The sequence below is a fragment of the Engraulis encrasicolus genome, chromosome 23 (assembly GCF_034702125.1).
Source record: "Engraulis encrasicolus isolate BLACKSEA-1 chromosome 23, IST_EnEncr_1.0, whole genome shotgun sequence".
Lineage (NCBI taxonomy): Eukaryota > Metazoa > Chordata > Actinopteri > Clupeiformes > Engraulidae > Engraulis > Engraulis encrasicolus.
In genome coordinates this window covers 512,501-533,407 of record NC_085879.1, presented here as the reverse complement: position 1 = coordinate 533,407, position 20,907 = coordinate 512,501, and the positions used below count along the sequence as shown (strand labels likewise).

At 44.4% G+C, this 20,907-nt stretch overlaps 1 protein-coding gene across 6 annotated transcripts in view; it reads left to right on the top strand.

Annotated features, from left to right (window-relative positions):
- The window catches only part of sorbs2b (sorbin and SH3 domain containing 2b), a 70,501-nt gene continuing 49,594 nt past the window's right edge, over positions 1-20,907 (top strand). For all 6 annotated transcript variants that reach the window (XM_063189749.1, XM_063189748.1, XM_063189747.1 and 3 more), the window contains exons 1-2: positions 1-475; positions 5,421-5,682. The gene's annotated coding sequence lies outside the window, so the exon portion shown is untranslated. The remainder of the gene's footprint in view (positions 476-5,420; positions 5,683-20,907) is intronic.

Genomic DNA, 20,907 nt, shown 5'->3' with positions numbered 1-20,907 from the left:
GGCGAGTCGGCGTGACACTACGATTTTATTTGTTTTACTGTGATTTCGTTCCATCCAGGACATCGAAAGAGAATTTTTCACGACCTGATGTGAGAAGCTGTGGTTGTAGACTATGTGGCTATGCGCATGTTTCCCAACGTGTGCGCGGCGACCCTACAACGCTCTGATGTGATTCGGACATGCTTTCAAGGCAAGTTGCTTTGTGCGGCTGTGCGCGCGGCGGTCTGGAGCGGACGGATGTGGTTGCATTCCAACATGAATAGGTTTTAAACTCCGCGCTGGAGCAAGTGACAGAGGTGCTGTTCAGTTACATGTTACCGTGTCGGATCGTAGGTTAGACGACACTTGCCGAAGCAGGTGCGGCGTATGCGTTGACTATCCACAGGTCGGCTTCAATTACAGCGATTTCAATTTCGGAATAGCAGGTAGGCTATCGCGGAGACCACCCCCCTGACACTTGTGGGATTCCTGACCGGTAAGAAAGGTCGTGTTTCTGTATAGCGTACTGCATAGTATATCATGTGTGAATGTTTTAAATCGCCAAAGCCTTTAAGTGGGGAATTTACCTGCCAGGAATCAAGTAGGATGCATGTGTCGCATTGCTTTGCGAGTCTGTCTCCCCGTGTTGTTAAACAGTTTGTCTGGTTCAGTATTTCATACGGGTGCCAGTTTGTTTTTACCACGTCTTTCTCGTTGGCGTGCTTGTTGGGTTTGACTATGTGAAACCAAATGCGCAAATAACCGGCTGAATCGCTCTCAGCTATGTTGGCAACTTGGCACAATAGGAAAATGTTACCTTCTTTAATGGTGTAAATAGAGGTTAGGTAACCACACACATTCACAACTAGGCCTATAAACATGGACCAATAAAACAGATACGCCTAAATATAAGGCCCGTGTAAACAAGATATTTCAATTTAGAATAGAGCATAGGGGGTATGTTCAGGCAACACATGTTCTCATTATGCAGTTGTATTCTGCATAATTGGATGAACATGGTAGGCATACTGTGACAATTCCCACGTGGGAACAAATTGTAATAGGCCCACAGCATTCTATTATGCAATAGCAATATAATAGTTATTTCGACTAAAAGTACCCTGTCATTCAGACACCTGAAATGTGCCTGTGTCTAAGAGAATTGTGTACAGACAGGCACACTGTGGTGTAGAGAAGAGAGGTACTATGTGGTGGTGGTGTGTGTGTGTGTGTGTGTGTGTGTGTGTGTGTGTGTGTGTGTGTGTGTGTGTGTGTGTGTGTGTGTGTGTGGGTGTGGAGGCTTCTCCACCTCAGTGATGCGTCTGTCAGGCGTGAGTTACAGATGTTTGTGTGTCTTGCTCCAGCCCCCAAGGTCGCTGGGGTCATTCGATGCTGATGCGGTGGAATCCATAAAGTAGATAAATTATGGCAAACCTAGTCTACGGACCTTTGAACTGAAGCTGAATGCAATACGTGTCCCCTACTAAAGCTAATGCTGATGCAGCAGTGTTGTTCCATTTTGGATAGATTGTGTCGCTCATCTTGTATTGGCTATTAGGCCAACCCCATTACAGGAGGAAGTTTATTTGGGCATCTGCCCTGTAGCCCTTTGGTATAGATTATATGCACCATAAATTTGATGGAGACCTTGGTTATGCCAGCATATTTGACAAAGGTAAAATTGAAGTTGAAAAGTTGTGTCCAGCACAAAAAAACACAAAAACACTACACCTTTTTCTGTCTTCTGCAACTGCAGTTTTGTTTCATTTTCTCTAGTGAACAATATTGATCCAGGAAATGTGTTAACTTAACAAAAACTACTTTCTGGTGTAACGACTTTGCAATAACCCATGTAGGAGATGTATTGTAGCACCAATGAAAGGAATAGGCCACAGTTAGTACTGCAGTATGCAACCCAACATATTACTCATATTACACCGCGATGTACATTTTCAGTCATATTATTCATCCCTACCCCATGGAAATCTATGTTGTCTCATTTGATATAATGATGCGTGGTCAAGGGGAATGTCTGTTATAGGCTCCACATTACACATTTATGATTTATTTGAAGTCAAAGCTGTTGCCTCAGATGATGTGTTTTACATACAGTATATATGCCTCTTGTAGTTTCCTGATGAATTAGTCCTAGACACCATTTTCAGGCCATTCCAGCCCTGTCTCACACCATTGCAGTGCATAATCTGTTTCTAATCCGGCTAAATCAATAGCAACGTTAAGTCTCTGTTGACATATTTCATGCAAATCTGTGTTGTATAGACAGCAGATGGCAAGCAGGTTCAACGAGTCATCTAATGTAATTAAACGTAAATTGCTTCATGTGCAGATTAGCCAATGCTGTAATGTTGGGGGGAAAACACGATGGTAAGCATTCCTCTCATACTAGCCCACTATAAAAATATGCAGTGTTAATTCAACACTTATAGAGTTGATTTAATATCTTCTGGATCATATTTGGTCTCAGAGGTCTGTCTGAGCATTGAATTACCACTCCGCTGTTGTACTGTTGCTTAGCCTACAACCTGCCGTGAGGCTTCTCTTCTCCAACACTCTACTCTCTAAGACTCCATACCTCAAGGGATGTCCTAGACTCAACACTGGCTTCTTAAAATGGGTCAAAAACATGGGACACAAGCAAGTGAGTGAATGTGCGACCGACTGGCTTCTACTGTAGGTCCTGGTATAGGGGCTCCTGACAGATTAAGGGGGAGGGAGGAGGTTTGGGGTGGAGGGGGAAGTGGGCGACAGAAGAGAGATCAAGGTCAGACGAAATGGGAGCAGGGGGATAAAATATGTGGCAAGAGGGGAGCTTTGAAGGTGGTGTACAGGAATGAGGAGTGTAAGGTTTTTATCAAAATATTTGAGTCAATGTGAGCCCAGGAGTTGAGGTAATCTGAAAAGTTGGTCAGCTCTCTGTGTGAATGATACTGAGCTTGTAGGATAGATGTTTAAAATTAGGAATTGGGCCTACACAATGTAAGGGGAGAGGACTAACCACACTACTCTGCACTAAGCCCACTTCTATCTGGATTTATTTATTAGAATTAGAAATATATAATAGAATTATTATATTAGAAGTATAATAAGAAAGAGATAATATCCTTTTTGTTATTATTTTTGGCAGCAAGGGGAAAATAACAAGATGTTCTGGATGCGCCTGCCAAATTTTTTTTCTTCCCGTGGCACTCCCATTCGGGTTTATTTTGTCATCTCAGGAAGAACAGATGCTCAACCTTCCCGAGTTGTTTTTTTCTCCAGCAGCCAAAAATAATGTCAGGAAAAATCTGTTGATTTTATGAGACAGTGAAATAATGTCTCATGTACAGCTTACAGTACATCCACGTTAATCATTCTTGGCTTAGAAAATTATTTTTCTTTGCAACTTCTGACAGCTGGATGTTTTTAAGAAGGGGTGAATGAAGGAAGAGGGATATATTAATCTTTCTTTTTATCTTTCTTTCTATCTATCTTTCTTTCTTTCTTTCTTTCTTTCTTTCTTTCTTTCTTTCTTTCTTCCCTGTCTTGATTACTTCCCCAAAGTATCGTCTTGAAGGTTGAGGAGGTCAGGGTGGTGTAAGGGGACAGCCATGTGGGGCATGATCTCTTGTGAGCGATGTTAGCTCTGAACGGGTTGGTGTGTTCTTCGGCTCCTGTTCATGCTGACACCTCCAGCCTTGGAACATTCTTTGAACCCGCACGTTGACCTCTTGAAAGTCAGCACCTCCCGTCCCTCTATTTCTCCCTCTCTCTCTCTCCTCTCTCTCTCTCCAAGCCACCCCGGCCAGCTAGTACCTTCCTTCCCAAATCCTCACGAAACGCTGCCTTCCTGCCTGCAGAGCCGTCCTGCCTCGGTTAGGTCACATGGCACCCTTGATGTCATTTTCTGGTTTATTTCCTCTCCATCACGTGTCATTGCGTTGGACACAGTTGCCAAGCCATTGTCTGTGTCAGCTAGAATCGCATTGCCTACAGGGTCTGCAGCAATCATTTATTCCTACTAGTATATCCATCCTAAATAAGACAACTGTAAGTTAGACTGAATAGCACACTGCACTTTGGTACTGAATACTGCACTTTACTGTGTTTATGTTGGGTTTTTTGTCAACCTGTCTTTTTGTCCTATAGAGTGAGGGGAGGCGGGGGGGGAGGGGGGGGGGGCGATCGTGTTTGTCTATTGTGTTCTTGTTTATTGTAATGTCTTTGTAATTGTATCAGATGCACTGAAAATGGCACAGAACAAATTTCCGAAAGGACAAATAAATAATCTATCTATCTATCTATCTAGTGTGCATGCAGCATGACTGAACAGTATGCAGAAACCCCTTAATCATTGGATGCTGCTACTGATCAAACATTATCTCACCCAGTGCCAGTGTGTTGCATCAGCTGTCTTCTCTACATGCTTGGTTTGGGTAGTGGGCTGTATGGCTGGCGGGCTGGTTCGGCTTTCCTGGAGGTCTATCGTCATCTCTGTTCTGCCATCCATAAACGCCCCCCTCCCCATCACCATCCCTCTCAGGACGGGATTACTGAGGTGTGGGTGATCGTCCAGGCAGTGAGTGGCAAGATCATTTGTCTTTACCGTGTTGCAGGGCGACGTCGGCCTCACTGTCTTCTGGTTCCTGAACTGCAATGGTCTCCACTGACAGATGATCGCTGTCAACGGTATTGAACTTCAGAAGCCGAGGAGAAAAAAATAACTTGTCTTACCAAAAGGCATCCGGGAAATCTTTAATTGCCGTAGCCAGGTCAGGTCACAGGGAAAGGGGAAATGATGCCTCTGTGTTGCGACTGTGGATGCTATTTCTTGAATAGCTCCTTTGAAACAAATCATGAATAAAGACGTGTGACAAGCGCCAGCATGTTGATTCAGTGCACCGGGGGGTGACGAGTCCTGTCCAATTTTGCCAGGGCTGAAAAAGACCAGTGAAAGAGGAGAGCTCAGGCATCAGTGAAAGGTACCTGCTATGGGGGAGGTGTTACCTTAAAGGTTTTTTTTTACTCTTGTGGCACCTCAGCGGCACCTAACCACACCAGGGGGCATTCCCAACCCTGCACCCCTGGGACTTAACCTAGCCACATAACGCCCACCTCACCCACATAGCTGGAATGCGTTGCACCCTCAACAGAGTTGCCCCCGGCGCAAAGTTACTCTATATGTTGTCACTTTTTCCCCGGGAGGCAAGGGAGTCACTTTCCAAACCCCCCAACCCAACCCAAGCTCAAACTCCCCTTCTGGTAGACGAGTGTGTCTGCGTCTGAAAATAGCTCCCAAACCCCACAGTGGCTCGCAAGGGGGGGCAATGAGAAGAGGAGGGGGGGGGGGGAGTGGATGGATGGGATTGGAGGGGTGATGGAGTGGTTGGGTGGGTGCGTGGTTCTCACTTCCCCCTGTCTTTCACCCTCTCTCTCTCTCACAGCACCAGACCTGGCGCAGCAGACCCGGTCCTTAAATCCTGAAGTGAAGTCGAGTCCCGCCAGATTCAGAGAGAGAGAGAGAGGCGGGGAGAAAAGAGCGAGAGACCCGAAAGACACAAGCGTGAGAGAGACTGAGGAGTAAGGGAAGCGAGGAAAAGGAAAAGAGGAAAAGTAGAGGAGCCACGGGTGTGTGCAGTGATGATTATTCCTACAGATGTCGGCCTCCTATAATACACACCGCATGCAAGGTGCACTTAATGCTCGGTAAGGATCTGTGGCTTTGTTTTTTTTCCCCTCTCTCTCTTTCTCTCTTTTTTTTGTCTGCTTCTCATGCTTGCAATGTTCCGTGTTAAGCCCAGCCCATTCCCCGTGTGATCTTCGCGGGTATATGGGTATCACATCTGATGGCAGTTTCATCACTTTAACTGTCACGATCATGCAAGGCTGCCTGTCACCGGCAAGGAAGGGTGCGAAGGGTGATGAAATTCACATAGCCCCTAGGGAGCCGGGCACTCGGGCAGAGTTGGAAAATGTGCCGTGTAGAATAAATTGGACATGTTGGCAATATATCTTGCATGGGCATTAGATTTATTGCTTCTAATGTCAGCTTAACTATTGCCTCTTTCGAGGCAGATGCAAGCTCTTGGCTAGAACTACTATCTGACTGACTGGCTGACTTGACTATCAAACTTTGCACCACAGGCTTAAATGAGCATTTTCTATGTAGTGTGTGTGTTTGTTTTTTTTTGCAGAGTGCATGTCACACATAAGACACATTCATCCAGTCTGCCTGGATAGCTGTGAGTACCTGAACCAGATCATGCCCAAATCTGGCCCACACTCACATAGACCAACTGCTGTGTTTGTTTTTGTTTTGTCATTGCATTGCCGGTGTTGTGTTTACTGTTTGAAATGAAGTAGTTAGCTATTAAGGGGAGCTATTGGGCTGAGTCCATTCGGCTTGCGGCATACTTTGACCTCTAGAAGGAATTAGCATTGCCACACTCCACTAAGCATGGAGGAAAGGTTAAAACAGGGGAAACAAAGAAGGGGGTAAGAAGTTCAACATAGAAGTTCTTGGCTGCTGTGATGGGCAGTGTGCTTATTGTGCAGTATGCACATAGATTCAATATTCAAGATTTGTTTATTTTGTCCCAAAGGACATTTTTCCTGAATGTTCACACAAGCTACCACATAAGACACAACCAAGACCACTGCACAACACTGACAGTACAGACCTAAAGTTCCAAAGAGGCTTTGGTGGCGCAGTGGCTGTGGTGGTCTGTGGCTGTGCTCTGATCCCAGTGACGAGAGACAGGCAGGAGAGGGGACAAGAGAGGGGACAGGAGAGGCCAGTATAGCGGGGAACGGCATCCTTGACGGAGTGCGCTCAGCTCAGCTCAGCTCAGGATTACCATAGAAAGTAATGGCTACGAGGTGATGACATAGCCACTGCTGGAAGGGGATACTCTGTGGTGGGGTTTTAAGATCTGAGATGTCGTGGAAGGTGCGTAGAGCTTGAGGAGAGGCCACGGTCAGAGCACATGACTTACGACTTGACTTACCCAAGAAAGGCCATTCCACTTTTCCACTCTGCAACAGACATGCAGATGTTAACATTTGACAGAGGCATCTGAATATGTACTGGAATTTGGAAACATTTTTTTTTAAACTATGTAAAGTTAAAAATGGCAAACGGCAAACTATTGTCAAAATACACCTTTTAGAATTTTCATCCACCCGACGTTCCCCTTACATCAGTGAAATCTGACCACACACCACTTATTATGAAACGACGTTTAATCTCTGCTTTCAGGTCGTTATAAACCTTTATAAGCATTTATAAGGCTTTCATGCCATTGTTTTATGGCGTTTCAATTGTTTCAGTGCTGGCATCCATTCATCTAAGTGGGTGGTGGGAGTGGCACATCATAATAGCTGCTGAAATATTTAAGTGAAAATCTATTATGTCATCAATATGTAATGCGAGCTTAATGAAAAAAGGTAGTGATCAATGCCAGTGTATTTTCGTCGTAGGCAGCAAAAGGATGACATTGTGCTGTGCGCTGTCTCTGTACAGAGAACCTTCTGGGATGCTGCAAGTGCTGATAAAATCATACCGCATTGTTTTCGGCAAGAAGCATGTATGGAATGTCATTGTCATTCGGAAATAGCATCTATTGTTGTTGTTCTTTTTGTTATGTATGTGTGTGTCAGTGGCATATAATGTCCCCTATTGATTAAATGCCTGCTACAGTACGTGAAGAATAATTGGAAAAGCATTTTGATGAGTCAACGTTTTTTTGTTGTTGTTTTTTTCACCACAAGCTGTCTACTTCAGCAGGAGTGATAAGTGAAAAGCTTTACACAGTTGCTTCTGGGTCATATCACTCATCCTGGCCTGGTGTGTGTGTGTGTGTGTGTGTGTGTGTGTGTGTGTGTGTGTGTGTGTGTGTGTGTGTGTGTGTGTGTGTGTGTGTGCAGTGTGCGCGCCTGCGTGCCTGCATGTGTGCAGTGTGTGTGTGTGTGTGTGTGAGAGAGACAGAGAGAGAGAGAGAGAGAGAGAGAGAGAGAGAGAGAGAGAGAGAGATAAAGTAAGAGAAAGTAAGAGAATGAGAGTGGAAAACCTACAAGCGTTGTGTGTGGTGCTGTAGGAGGAATGGTAGCCCATCACCCTGGTGTGAACCTTCACACAACAATTGACACGGATGCTCAGGAGGCTGCGTTCCAAACATACCAGAGCCATTAAAGAAGTCAGACGGGACCTAATTCACGGCCACACACCGTCCGTCCTCCCAGTAGCTAGTAGCCTAGTAGGCAGTCGGGCTGGCAGGCACTCACTCTCTGCCCCCCCCCCTCTCCCCCCCACACACACCCCTACCAACGCCATGTAACCCCCTAACCCACCCACTAACACCACTACTCTTGCCGCCATGAAGGCTAGCATGACCCGGTGTATTTTTAACTTTGTACAATAAAGGAGTGCCCAATCTCTGTTTCCTGTAACTTAGGAAGTTAGTAGTACAAAATGGGGCTTGGGGGAGGAAAGGCAGCAAGAGGAAAGGCACGTTTTGTGAACTGTGTGTCAACTGCACGTCCGGTAATGATTAGTTGTCTCAGTTTCACTTGCTCGTTGAGCTGTGGAGGGCTCGGATTAGCAAAAAGGGAAAAGGCTAAGATATACAACCATTTTCTGGAGCAGTTTGTTAAGTTCATGATGGTTGGAGCAGGTTTCACCCAAACTGATTTTTCTCTTCATCTGACCCAAATAAGGTATAACTGAAAAGTAAGGAGACGTCGTACCATGCATGAACTTTTTCTTATGACACAGAGGTGTTAATTGTAATGAACACTCAAACCATACGACAGTTACTGATCAGATCAGCTAATTACTGGAATGAACTGTGCTACTGTATGTGCAGGCAGATGTAATACATGACAGTGATTCTTCCTCTGCCACGGAGTTGGGTGTCCTCCCCTGTGTGTTGCTGTGTGTTTTCATAGCTGTCGAGCACTTCTGAAGGAGCTGCTTGTTTGAAGTTGACAGCAGGCGTACCCTCTGCGGCCACGTGAGCTAAACAAGCGTGTGTACCCAAATGGAAGTCGCTGTGTGTGTTTTCAACACCGACGTAAGCCGTGACTCAGCATTCGATATATTTTCGTCCCCCTTGAGATTCGAGTCATCGTGCCAGGGTTGGGGGTGAGGTGGGGGGATGGGTATTTTTAAGGGGCCCCTGAGAAACACTAGTAGAGATGACCCCCCGCAATGTGAATGCCGCCTGATTGACAGTCTTATTTCTAATGTCGACTCTAAATTCCCGTAAGTTCGCAACTTATTAATTTACCATCAGTCGGCGAGCTAGCCAAAGGTTAAGCACCTAATTAACAGATGACGCTCCTGTCAGCTCAGGGGTAGCTCTGGTGTGTTAGTACAGGCCCTACAGCCTACTGCTGGAGTGGTGAATGTCAATCCATTCCAATATCGCTCAAGATTGTGCCCAAGAGAACGTTCTGGCACATTGCTGGCGAAGTGGCTATCCATAGCCATTCCTCTCTAGGGCTTTGGCCTTTTCTTTGGCTTGTGTTTGTGTGTGAACTCTCTCTCTCGCTCTCGCTCTCGCTCCCTCTCTCTCTCTCTCTCTATCTCTCTTTAGTGGAGGAGAGGTCACATTGTGGTCACCCTCACTGTCTTGTCAGGGGCCTTACAAAGGCCGTATGACGGACAGTGGTGACTTTAGCTTTAGGAAGTCAGAAAGCACTCCTGTCTTGGCCTCAAAGGAGTCAAAAACCTTTTTTTCCAATAAGTTAAAATTTCCTAAACTAAGTCTCATATTTGACAAGTAACTGTGAATTCTGAACTGGCACATTCTTTTGAAGCTCTAACAGTTTTTTGTGGTTCATTCTGATTCATTTCCGAGATCTAAGGGCAATATTATTCCCTCTGCTCCCTCATGTGTCCTTAAAAGACCAAACAGGAAGTCATAGCTCAGAAGCTCAGGGGTAGAATTATAAGGGAGAGGATGTTTCATGTCACCTCTCCTCTTCCATATATGATCTATACGCGGACATTCAGAGTCGTGTGTCTGTTAAGTGTCTCACTAGCTAGCGGATAGCCACAGATGAAATATAACTACGCAGCAGCCAAGACCAAAGATGGCATCTGGCTTCTTATGGTGCCTTTGGGGAAGGACAGCCATAACATCTTAAGACATGCAGGCGGGAAAAAAATCCCCCCCACACCCCTTTCCTTAGCTGAGCTCTCAACTAATAAATCATCCTTGCACTTTGTTTAAAATGTGCTGCAACGATGTGCACAGTGTTCGGCGCTTGGACAAAAAAGTCTTTGGAGAGAGTTCGCCGGTGGTCTGTTTATCTTGCACTGGCAGGCCTGTCTGCGGCGTTTGTGGTGCTCCACACTTATGGATCAGATTTCCCCCCTTTGCCTGGCAGAGGATGTACGTAAATCCTGCTTGCACTTTGAGTTAAAGCTGCTCAAATGGCGTTATGTTTTCAGATCAAAGACAAACATGATCGAAAACAGGAGCTTAGATGCTCCAAAGGGTATTGAACTTTGCCTGCTGCGGATATAAACATTTGTGTGTGTGTGTGTGTGTGTGTGTGTGTGTGTGTGTGTGTGTGTGTGTGTGTGTGTGTGCGTGCGTGTGTGTGTGTGCCGCACACCCGCGCGAGTGCATGTGTGTGTGTCTGAATGCGGGTTTGCTTGCGTGCGTGTGTGTGCGGCCAAGTCCATGTGTATGTGTGTCTGTGTTCTGTATGTGTGAGAACACGCTGGTCAGTGCTTGTGTGTGCTGTATGAGGGAGAGAAAACACTGTGTGTGCGAGTGTGTGTGGGGGGGGGGGTGCACGGCGCTTGCTTATGCTTGCTGCGCACATACAGACTGCAGCACATGTGTTTTTTTGATACCAAAGCAGTTGTCGTTTATTAAATCTTATCATAGGCAATTCACTGTCATCAGGGAGCTGCGTCGCCCAGGGACGCCTGCATTCTTCTCCCGCTGCTGGGTCCAAAAATAATAAATCCCATCAGCGCTAGCCTGGGCCAGGTTGGCGGGTATCTGCCCCCAGATGTCAGCTAACACGGAGGCTCTCCTTTATCTCGGCAGCCGAGGGAGAAGTGGCCTGGCCTGCACAGTGGCCATGTGGAAACAAGAAAGGCCAAAGCTCTTGATCTCCAGCTGTTTAAATGTGAAGCCACTGAGTTGATGCCCAGTGGAACTGGTTGGTGGTGGAGGTGTGTGTCTTCGAGTTGGAGGTGTGTGTGTGTGTGTGTGTGTGTGTGTGTGTGTGTGTGTGTGTGTGTGTGTGTGTGTGTGTGTGTGTGTGTGTGTGTGTGTCTGTGTGTGTGTGTGTGTGTGAGAGAGAGAGAGAGAGAGAGAGAGTACATGTTTGAGCGAGAGAAAAAGAGACAGCGAGAGAGAGCCAGGAAGAGAGAGAGCATGAGAGAGATGTATTGAGGTGTGTGTTTGAAGTAGAGCAGGTGTGTGTGTCTGAGGAAGAGTGTTACAGTGTGACATTTTCCGTGGCACCTGCTGATGAGGCCAGCTGGGCAAGTGGACTGCGTAGGCAGACTGGCCGAGACAGGCGTTGTGGCAGGTGTCTCTAACGGGTCCTCTCATCATCGGCTATCAACTGTCCTTCTCCCACTCATGTTTTTATCACCCACCCACCCACTCTACTCTACTTTCCCAGCCACGCTTCCCATCAAGCCAACCCATCCACTCCCTCATCATCTCTCTTTATCTGTCCCCCTCAGCTACTCTTTCCCTTTTTCAGGTGTCTGATGCCTCTAATAGTGTTTTATAGGTGCAGCTACTCTTTCTGTACTGCAGTGTTTCCTGCAGAACGTTTGTTAGCCAAGATGGGTGGTTCTCTGGTATCAGGAGACACTATATGATATATAAAAGCCCCCAAAATAGCTGATACATTTGTTTTTGTAAAGCGACTTAAGAATTTACGTTCACAATATTAAGCTCTTCATCTTTTCTGGGACAAAGTCAAGTTGTTTGTTTTCGTGGTGGCTGCCTTAATTATAAAGTACTGGGGGAAACCCTGAGATGTGTGATGCCTCCATTAGTGTTTTATAGGACCAGAGATAATTAGTGTTTTCAAACTCTGATTAATCTTTTGATTACTTTGTTGATAAATCAATTGTAGAGCCAATTAAAACATTTCCTAATAAATCCCCCTGTGTCTTTCAAAGCCTCAAAATTGCATTGTCGATTGGCTTGTGTTACTACCACCATGATGCAATTTAATCTCAGTGAAGAAGGGGACGTGTTAAATTATTTTTAAAGTAATTAATAAATGATTGGGGTCGTGGTTGGTGATAAATTCTTTTACACTATGTAACGTTTCACATTTTTACATGTAGGCGGGTAGGTCTAATGAGTGTTTTATGCAATCACTAATAGCCCACTGTTCTTTTTTAGACAGTCATGAAGCCATTTCATATTATGTAACAAAGCCTTTATGTCCTTGTAATGGCCTGTGATCTGCCACTGTCTTTCAAGTGCTTTTAAGCATCAACCAATCCAAGAATGTTTCCAATGTGTCCCTTTCACACAGAGTGCCTTTAATATATTTTTAGCAGACATTAGATACCATCGCTATAGTGTGGAGACGGATGCTACATTCTGTATTGCCTCAGAATTCGCCAGTGATTTTGCTTGTCCACAGAAACTGCATTCCCTCAGCCTCCCGAGATTCATCTCAATTACGCGCTTCTCTCTGCACACCTCTGCTGGGCTCGTGTCCAGACCGTGTGCCGTGCTGTGCCGTTCTGCCGCGTGGTGTGGCTGCATCTGCATCGGGTTGATAGGAGCAACGCTCCCATGCTGTCGGAGGGGATGAGGGAGACACTCTTGTTCTAAGGAGGGTAGAGTTGAATTAGGTTTCCTCTCAGCAGCAAGGACAGCTCGAGAGAGTGCTATCGATTCACCACTTCCTGTTTATGATGTTTCTGTTGAGGCATTTTCATTGCGGCAATTACAGCTGGGGATTGTGATGAAGGTCTGTGCTATGCGTGACACCTCATGAGCGTGCTATGAGCCGTGCTATGAGCCACACCTGTTTGAGACAAAAACCATAGGATTGCAAAGCAGCAAAGACAGGCCTAGAGAGGGCCATCAATTCACCGTTTCCTGTTTATGCTGTTTTTATTGAGCCATTGTCATGGCTGTGGCAGTTACTGTAGGGCTGCAGATTGTGATAAAGGTCTGCCTTATGCGACACCCATGCACCACACCTGCATTAGACACAGACTGCTAATAAGATTGCTCAGGCGTTAGTGCAATAAAGCTGATTAGATGTCTGCTGCAGGTGATGGTGCAGTGAAATCGACAGGTATTAAATTGTTAAAGGATCACTCTTATGAATTGGTCGAGGGGATCATCTCCTGTGCTACAGTGTGCATAACTTCTGGAAGAGATGGATGTAGATGGAGAAGAGTCATAAGCCTAGAAACTAGATGTTCAAGTCAGTTCTTCAGTTTTCCGTTTTTTTTTCTCAATGCCAAGTCCTCCTTTGTAGCCTACAATGATACCTTGCACGAGGCAGCATAAGAACTTGCGTAGTTAATTACAGAGGTGCTCAACTTCATTTATAGCTTGCTCTTTTGATGTCAGACATTGTAGCTCTTTTAGAAGGGGAAAACACAGGGTCTGTTTATCCAATTAAACTAAAGAAAAAAAAGCTCCAACGATGTGACATCAGTTGAAAACAAAAGGCTGTGAAGAAATTCATTACCTTCATAGGCTTAATGTGATTGTGTTGTCAGGTTCTTTCCTGATTTCGTAGAGAGCTTCTTTTACTCGCTGTTATTCTCAGGAATAATTGTCATCATGGGATGCCCATCTATTTGTGAACTACATGAAGTATCTGTCCTTTGATGCTCTGAAAAACAAAACACAACACTAATTTCATGATGGCACTATGTTATAACATACTCAGGCTAATGATGTAGGTCTTGTTTAGAAGTTTTAGAAGTCAGCAAAACATTTCTGAACAGAAGCAAATTGCATTAACACGATATCTACTAATTATACACTAATTATCAGCGTGACACCGTATGCTAAATCATATACGTCTATGTTAACATTGTGTTAGCAAGTTTATATTTGTCAGGATGTTTTTGCTGTGCATGTTACAAACTGTTCTAGGTCAACATCCATGTTCCTGTGTTGTGATCAAAGCATGTATTTCAATCATGAGCATGTCAGCTAGTGTATGGGGTGTGTGATGAAAGCCTGGCATATCGATTCTCCTCAGGCAATTTTCTGGATAATAAGGTTTTGCGTAGCCAGGGCTGGGAAGGCTGTGTGTGTTGCTATGTATCATCTCAAGGAGAAACCAGAGGTTGGCCACTCCATTCGCTGTGGAGATAGCTGGAGATTGCCGCTGTCTTATCTTGTAACAATGTCCAGAGCTGCAGGAGAGATAGGTGTTGAATTATCGCTGCATGGAGGCAGCAGCCTCAGCTCAGCTCTCAGCTCCTGAGATAACGTCCAGCATGTATATCTCTGCATCCATTATGTTCCACTTGACATTGTATGTAGTTATGGACTTTGGGTAATTAAGCAATTAAGCGACTTTCGACCTTTCCTGACCCTCTTGCCAGCTTTAATTAATTCATTACTATGCATGCACTATTTAAAGGTCAGCTTTCATGACGGATTTGTCCCCTTGGGTAGAAACTGAACGGACTGTGTGTGTGCGCGCGTGTGCGTCTGGGTGTCTGTGTGTGTGTGTGTGTGTGTGTGTGTGTGTGTGTGTGTGTGTGTGTGTGTGTGTGTGTGTGTGTGTGTGTGTGTGTGTGTGTGTGTGTGTGTGTGTGTGTTGTAATACATAGTGGACACGGTTATGCTATCAAAGCAGGCAAAAATATTTTAATTAGGATGAACAGCTCTTATTGAAGTAATTGAACTCATGTGAGTAATGGGACACAGTACAAAGACAAATTCACTTTGGTGGAAAGGTTTACACTAATCAAATCCACAGCGACACTGTGCTATCATATTTGGTATGATGCTAATAAACACTTATAGCAGAATGGAGGTATTTTAGTACAAGAAAAAAGGTTGTGACATGTTAAACCATTTATAGTAAACAGGGTTGTTTAGCAGTATGTATATTGTATTTTTGCCAAAGCTCATCAGGCAATTTAGCCAATGCTCTGTCTTCAATCACTAAATGTTTTGGTTTCGAATGAGCCGCGATTTGTTGAAGGAATTTCCTAATGGATTTAACCCTAAAGCGACCGACTGGGGTCATTTATGACCCCGGGCACATATTTTCATACACCATTTCTGCAATTTTCATCCGAAAAACTTGTCCTTGTAGGAGTTTGTCAATACATATGTTGTGCATGTTGTGAATGATTTTTGTGAGATTTGGACCATCTGTATAGGATTTATAACCAAAACACCTCTGGGGTCATTTATGACCCCAAGAGGATCCATGAGATACTCAACATTATAATGACCATTGTTGTTGTAATTTTCAAACTCTGATTTTTGTATTTTGTTTCTTTGAGCAAGCCATGATCAGCAGACTTAAAATATTCATAATATAAACATTTATAGTATTAAAATATAATATATTATATAAATAAATAGGGCACCCCTGCGATAGCCAACGAAGCATATTGTGAGGGCACTCAGGTAGCATTTCCTCTGTTATTGCTCCATATTTGTTGATATCATGGCACAGTGGTCCTAGCCACATGATGAGAACATGAAATGGAAGTCATCCTGATGAACAAAGAGGGAGGAAACAAGTCATCAGTGTAGAAATCAATGGCGTTTTTAGAATTGTCCTTATTTTATGGCTATACAAAGGGTGAATCATCAGTTGAATCATTTATTTGCTCTAATATATATGGAAGACACCTTTTCACAGCTAAAATGTCCAGAAAAAGTTTCAGAGAAATTTTGAGTGTGCATATGGTTATATGTTTGAGACATGGTTTTGTCTATGTAAATTACCATATTCTCTGATCTTGTGATTTCATGAACCCAGAAATGTTGAGTAACCTAAAGTTTTATTGCAGAAATATCATCTATGGGCCTAATGGATAGAATTTAGTTTGGTTTCTCAAAGTTTCACTTTGAGCAATTTCCATAATTAGCATAAATATACTGTATTATTATGGTAAGATTACTACAAGTGAATGGGCTAAAAAATGTAAATGATAGATATCACCATGAAACTTTCTCAGTTGATTACTGATGATGAGAGAAGAAAAAAATGTATTGGATGTTTTTTGTATTTTGATGTTTACATATGCAAATGAGGGCATACATCATATTTAGCATATACGTATGTAAGTTTGACTAATTTTTAGCAAAACAATAAAAAGTTCAAATTCACATTTTTTTGCTTTAGATGAGGGACAAGTATGTGCAAGATGTAATTAAATTTGAATGAACCTCAAAAAATAATTTATATAGTGGTAATTCTATATAAACTCCTTGGGGTCATAAATGACCCCGCTCGGTCAGATTAGTCGCAAAAACAGGCCGGTCGCTTGAGGGTTAAGGAGACAGTTGCCAGATTCTTGGCAGTTGGCACCACGTGAAATGGCATTTCAAGAGTCTTCTCTACCAGTCATCAGAGTGTGCATGGAAAAAGAGAAGTGAATGTATGCAGCTGTGGAGACAGAAAACAGACTCTTCATAGTTCACACTAAGTGAAATGAGCTTGAGTCTTGAAGAAGAGTCTTCTTTTCTGCCAGACGTCAGTAACAGGGGCCCCATCCAGGCAGGAACACTCAGTCCCCTGTGCTATTGCCAAACGGGGGTAGCCATGGCGCTGCAGGGGCATCTGTTTAACCTCTCCCAAGGCTCTTGCTCATGCCAAGGGGAGGCAGTTTACACTGGTGGGCAACGCCAGCCGAGACGTTGCCGCATGTGCCAGCCAACCAGCCAACCAGCCTCCCTCGATCCAGTGCAGCTACGCAAAACAGACCATAAACAAGCTGTCAACAGGGGACAAGGGTCTCTAGGGAGACCACGCTAGCAAACATGGTAGCACCCACGGCCTGCCTCGCAGCTACTTAACAAAACTGGATGAGCTTTTTTTGTTCCACCATTAGAGTTCTGTTGTTAATTACTAAGATTGGGTCTGAAAGATAGTTTTTTTCCCAAATGAGCAGCAGATTGAATGGAGATTAATGTAAGAGGTCCTTTCAGAACACACCTCATTTGAAATAACTTTCTACTTCTCTTCCCCTGAGGGAATATTATACAAATGTGACAGTTCAGATAATATGCATACAACCAGGGCTCTAAATTAACGCACGCCAACACGCCAAATGCGGGTGAAAAATAATTTTGGCTGGTAGAAAAAATCATCCACTAGCCAAATTGGCCGGTAGCGCGCGCCCGACTGAACGTTAAACAGCTGCCCGCACAGATCTGTAGCTGCCGTCTGATGAACGTTAAAACGTCGCCTACATTACCCATGAACATTAGTCCTACAGTCATGATGTAGCCCACACCCATTGGCTGACCGTTAATCACAATAAGGCAGCCTCACATCCATTGGCTGCGTGTTTGATACCCGCGCGCTGGAACTAGTGTTGATAAAATGTTCAATGAGCGGACTAGCGCGGATTACTTTGGTTTTGTAGGTTTTGGTCAGATGAAAAATAATGTGGCAGTGGTTAAAGCACGGTTATGTGTCTATGAATGCAAGTAATAGCAGCGTAACTGTTGTGACGGTGAAATAGAGTATCGGTGGAGCGAAAACGGCGTGAGGAGTGGAGGGACAGGACAGCTGACAGCCGTCCGATATTTGCGAGGTCCTCGCAACTACAAACGATGGAGTTGTCGTTTCCTAATAACGCCCACGCCATCGCAAAGACCCTGCACAAGTTTGACATGGATATACGAGTAAGTGAAAAAAAAGATAACAAAAACTAGCGAAGAAAGTAACAAAGTAAGCATGGTGTCCGTGGTGTTATTGGATATCTAGTTGACATAGCGTAACGGTAATTGTCATTCCAAGCGCATCGTAAGTAAAGCTAATATTAATTTGACCTGGAGGAACTTGAAGGTGTCACGCAGCAGCAGCATAAACACACAATGCAGACATCATTCACGCACTGTGTAGGTGTGGGTGTGGGTGTGTGTGCGCGTGCGCGCGCGGGTGTCTCCTGTCCTCCTCTCCGTCTCCTTCTCCTCCCTTCATCTCTTCTCCCCTTCACCTGTCTTCTGTGCATTGTCCATGGTATTTGGCCCACTGTGTGTGAAGTGATGCTGTGTAGGGGATATGTGGTTTTGCAGTGTTTGGTTGTGTGTGTTTGGCTAGTGTATATTGAAAGTCTGGTATGTGTGTGACATTAGTGTTGAAGGCATGCTGTGTTTGTGTGAGTTGTAGGCCTATACTGTTTGAGGTTTGGGTGATGGTGTGTGAGGTAATAGGCTAGTGTTTGGCTGTCTGAGCAGTATATGGAAATGGAATGAAAAATAATTAAATGCAGGTAATATATAATAATATAATTACTAAATAATTATAGAATAGACTGAATTATATTGAGTATAATATTTATATTGTTTATCTGTGTTGAGGACATAGCCTAGTTTAATAAAATAATTAACGCATGGTTTATTTTGGTGAGAAAAAAATGGCTAGTTGACCTTCCATTTGGCTAGTAAGAAAAAATGTCTACTAGCCAAATTGGCTGGTGGTGGAAAAAGTTAATTTAGAGCCCTGCATACAACACATGCTCATACTCACACACACACGCACAGACACATACAGACACAGATACACACACACACACACACACACACACACACACACACACACACACACACACACACACACACACACACACACACACACACACACACACACACACACTACAAGGCACAAGGGCATACACACATGCACACAGCCCCTTTTCAAATTTGCCTGAGCAATTAGCATCTCGTCTGCTGCTGCTGCTGCTGCTGCAGCTTCCTCATATGAAAACCACAGGGAGGGAGGGAGAGAGGGGCTGTCCTGTAGAGGCCCTCTGACTAATTATTGTTTCCTGGTTTTGCTGCAGGCATCTAGGGGTGAGAGACACCCTTTGACCACACACACACACACACGCACACGCACACGCACACGCAGACGCACACACACACATCTTCTCTGCAATGCGGAGCTGGCTTGCCAGTAGGTCTGAGCATGAAGAGCAGGCAGACAGGCAGGTGCATGTGTGTGTGTGTGTGTGTGTGTGTACTCTATGTGTACTCTACGTGTACTCTATGTGTACTCTGTGTGTGTGTGTGTGTGTGTGTGTGTGTGTGTGTGTGTGTGTGTGTGTGTGTGTGTGTGTGTGTGTGTGTGTGTGTGTGTGCGCTCATGTTTGTGCATCTGTGTATGTGCTTATGTGCATGTATATTATGGACATCGATGACGGCATTTGTGTGTATAAGTGTGTGTTGTTGCATACATGTGCGTGTGTGGGTGTGTGTGTGTATGTCTGAGAGTGTGTTCCCGCATACATATGTATTTGGATCTTACAGTAGGGGTGGCGGGTTACGGCCATGCAGGCGGGTGTCCAGCTCCAGATCCTGTCCGCTCGTCATCCCTCCAAGCCCAGCTGCTGCGAGCGACGCCGTCTGTCTGCCCCCCAGAAACCCAATATCATAATCTGTCCTTCATTTAATGCTGACAGGCCATTACGACCTGTGATTTATCCAGGTCCATTTGTGTTACTGAGAAATATGTCCGTCCCCCCCTCTCTACGTTATGCAGAATTTATGGGCCCAGGCGTGCTAAGATTTATTTTGGGGATGACCTCAGAAGTCCAAACTTTTATTAGGGGTATCTAGTGAGAAGAACAGAGTCACTTTTACTTTGCAGGACCATTATAAGTTGAAAATAGGGAAGTTGGGGGGGAGGGTTGGGGGGGCATAATACAATTTTAGATGCAAATTTACATGTCTGTTCTACTGTGTATATGTCTGTCTGCACGTATGTGAGTGTTTGTGTGAATTTGTGCATGCACACTGCAATGTGTGTGTGCGTATGTGTGTGTACTTTTGTGTGTGTTAGCAGTGAATGTGTACGTGACTTTTTTGTACCACTACAAATGTGATATCAATAGGTTTACTCCGTGTAAATTATAGGTGATCTCAGAATACACTGCACACGCCCCCAGCTCAGGTTCATAAATGCTAAATAATTATGTCACGGTGTCCCGCTGTGTAAATAAACAAATCCTAACTAAGGAATGGTAAATATAATATTGGGGGTGTGTTGATAATATATTTTTAGGACGTTAGCTGCCGGAAGTCTCTCTCTGACACTGTGCTTGGTTGCCTGTTCTGTCTTGTTGCGCTACATGGGAAACAGAGTAGCATCAAGGGTGATTGCAACAACCAGTCATGTATGTGCATTGTGCAGGGTGTGCATAGTTCTAGTCTTACACTGACTTACAATAAATTCAGTCTCATGTATAAAATATACATGTAAACAAACACAAATGATGCACTGTCACACTCATATACTTGGGCTCAGATGTACACACATGTACAGTACACTGCCTTTCAGCATATTCATTGTGTACACTTTCATACATTCTCACTCATACTGGCAGGCACTCACCCAAACAAACGCACCAGGGCTTGACGTTAACTTTTTTGCTCACGAATGGCTTGTGGTTTTACCGTGTCACTAGCCGTTTAGTCTTTCTGCTAGCCGGAGTATTGTTGTTAGTTTTTTTTCTTTAGAATAGTCTTGCATTTAATGAATAACAGTCAATGCTTCTGTCATTTTTTCACACCAAAGAATTAACCAGTCAAAGTTGCTAGTGAGACCAAAATTGTTTTACCAGCATTTGGCCGGTTGGCAGGTGCCAATGCCAAGCCCTGGCTGGCACACACACACACACACACACACACATACACACACACACACTGACCCACTACACACTGCACACTGACCCACGCCTCTTATATGAATGCTGGGCATGTG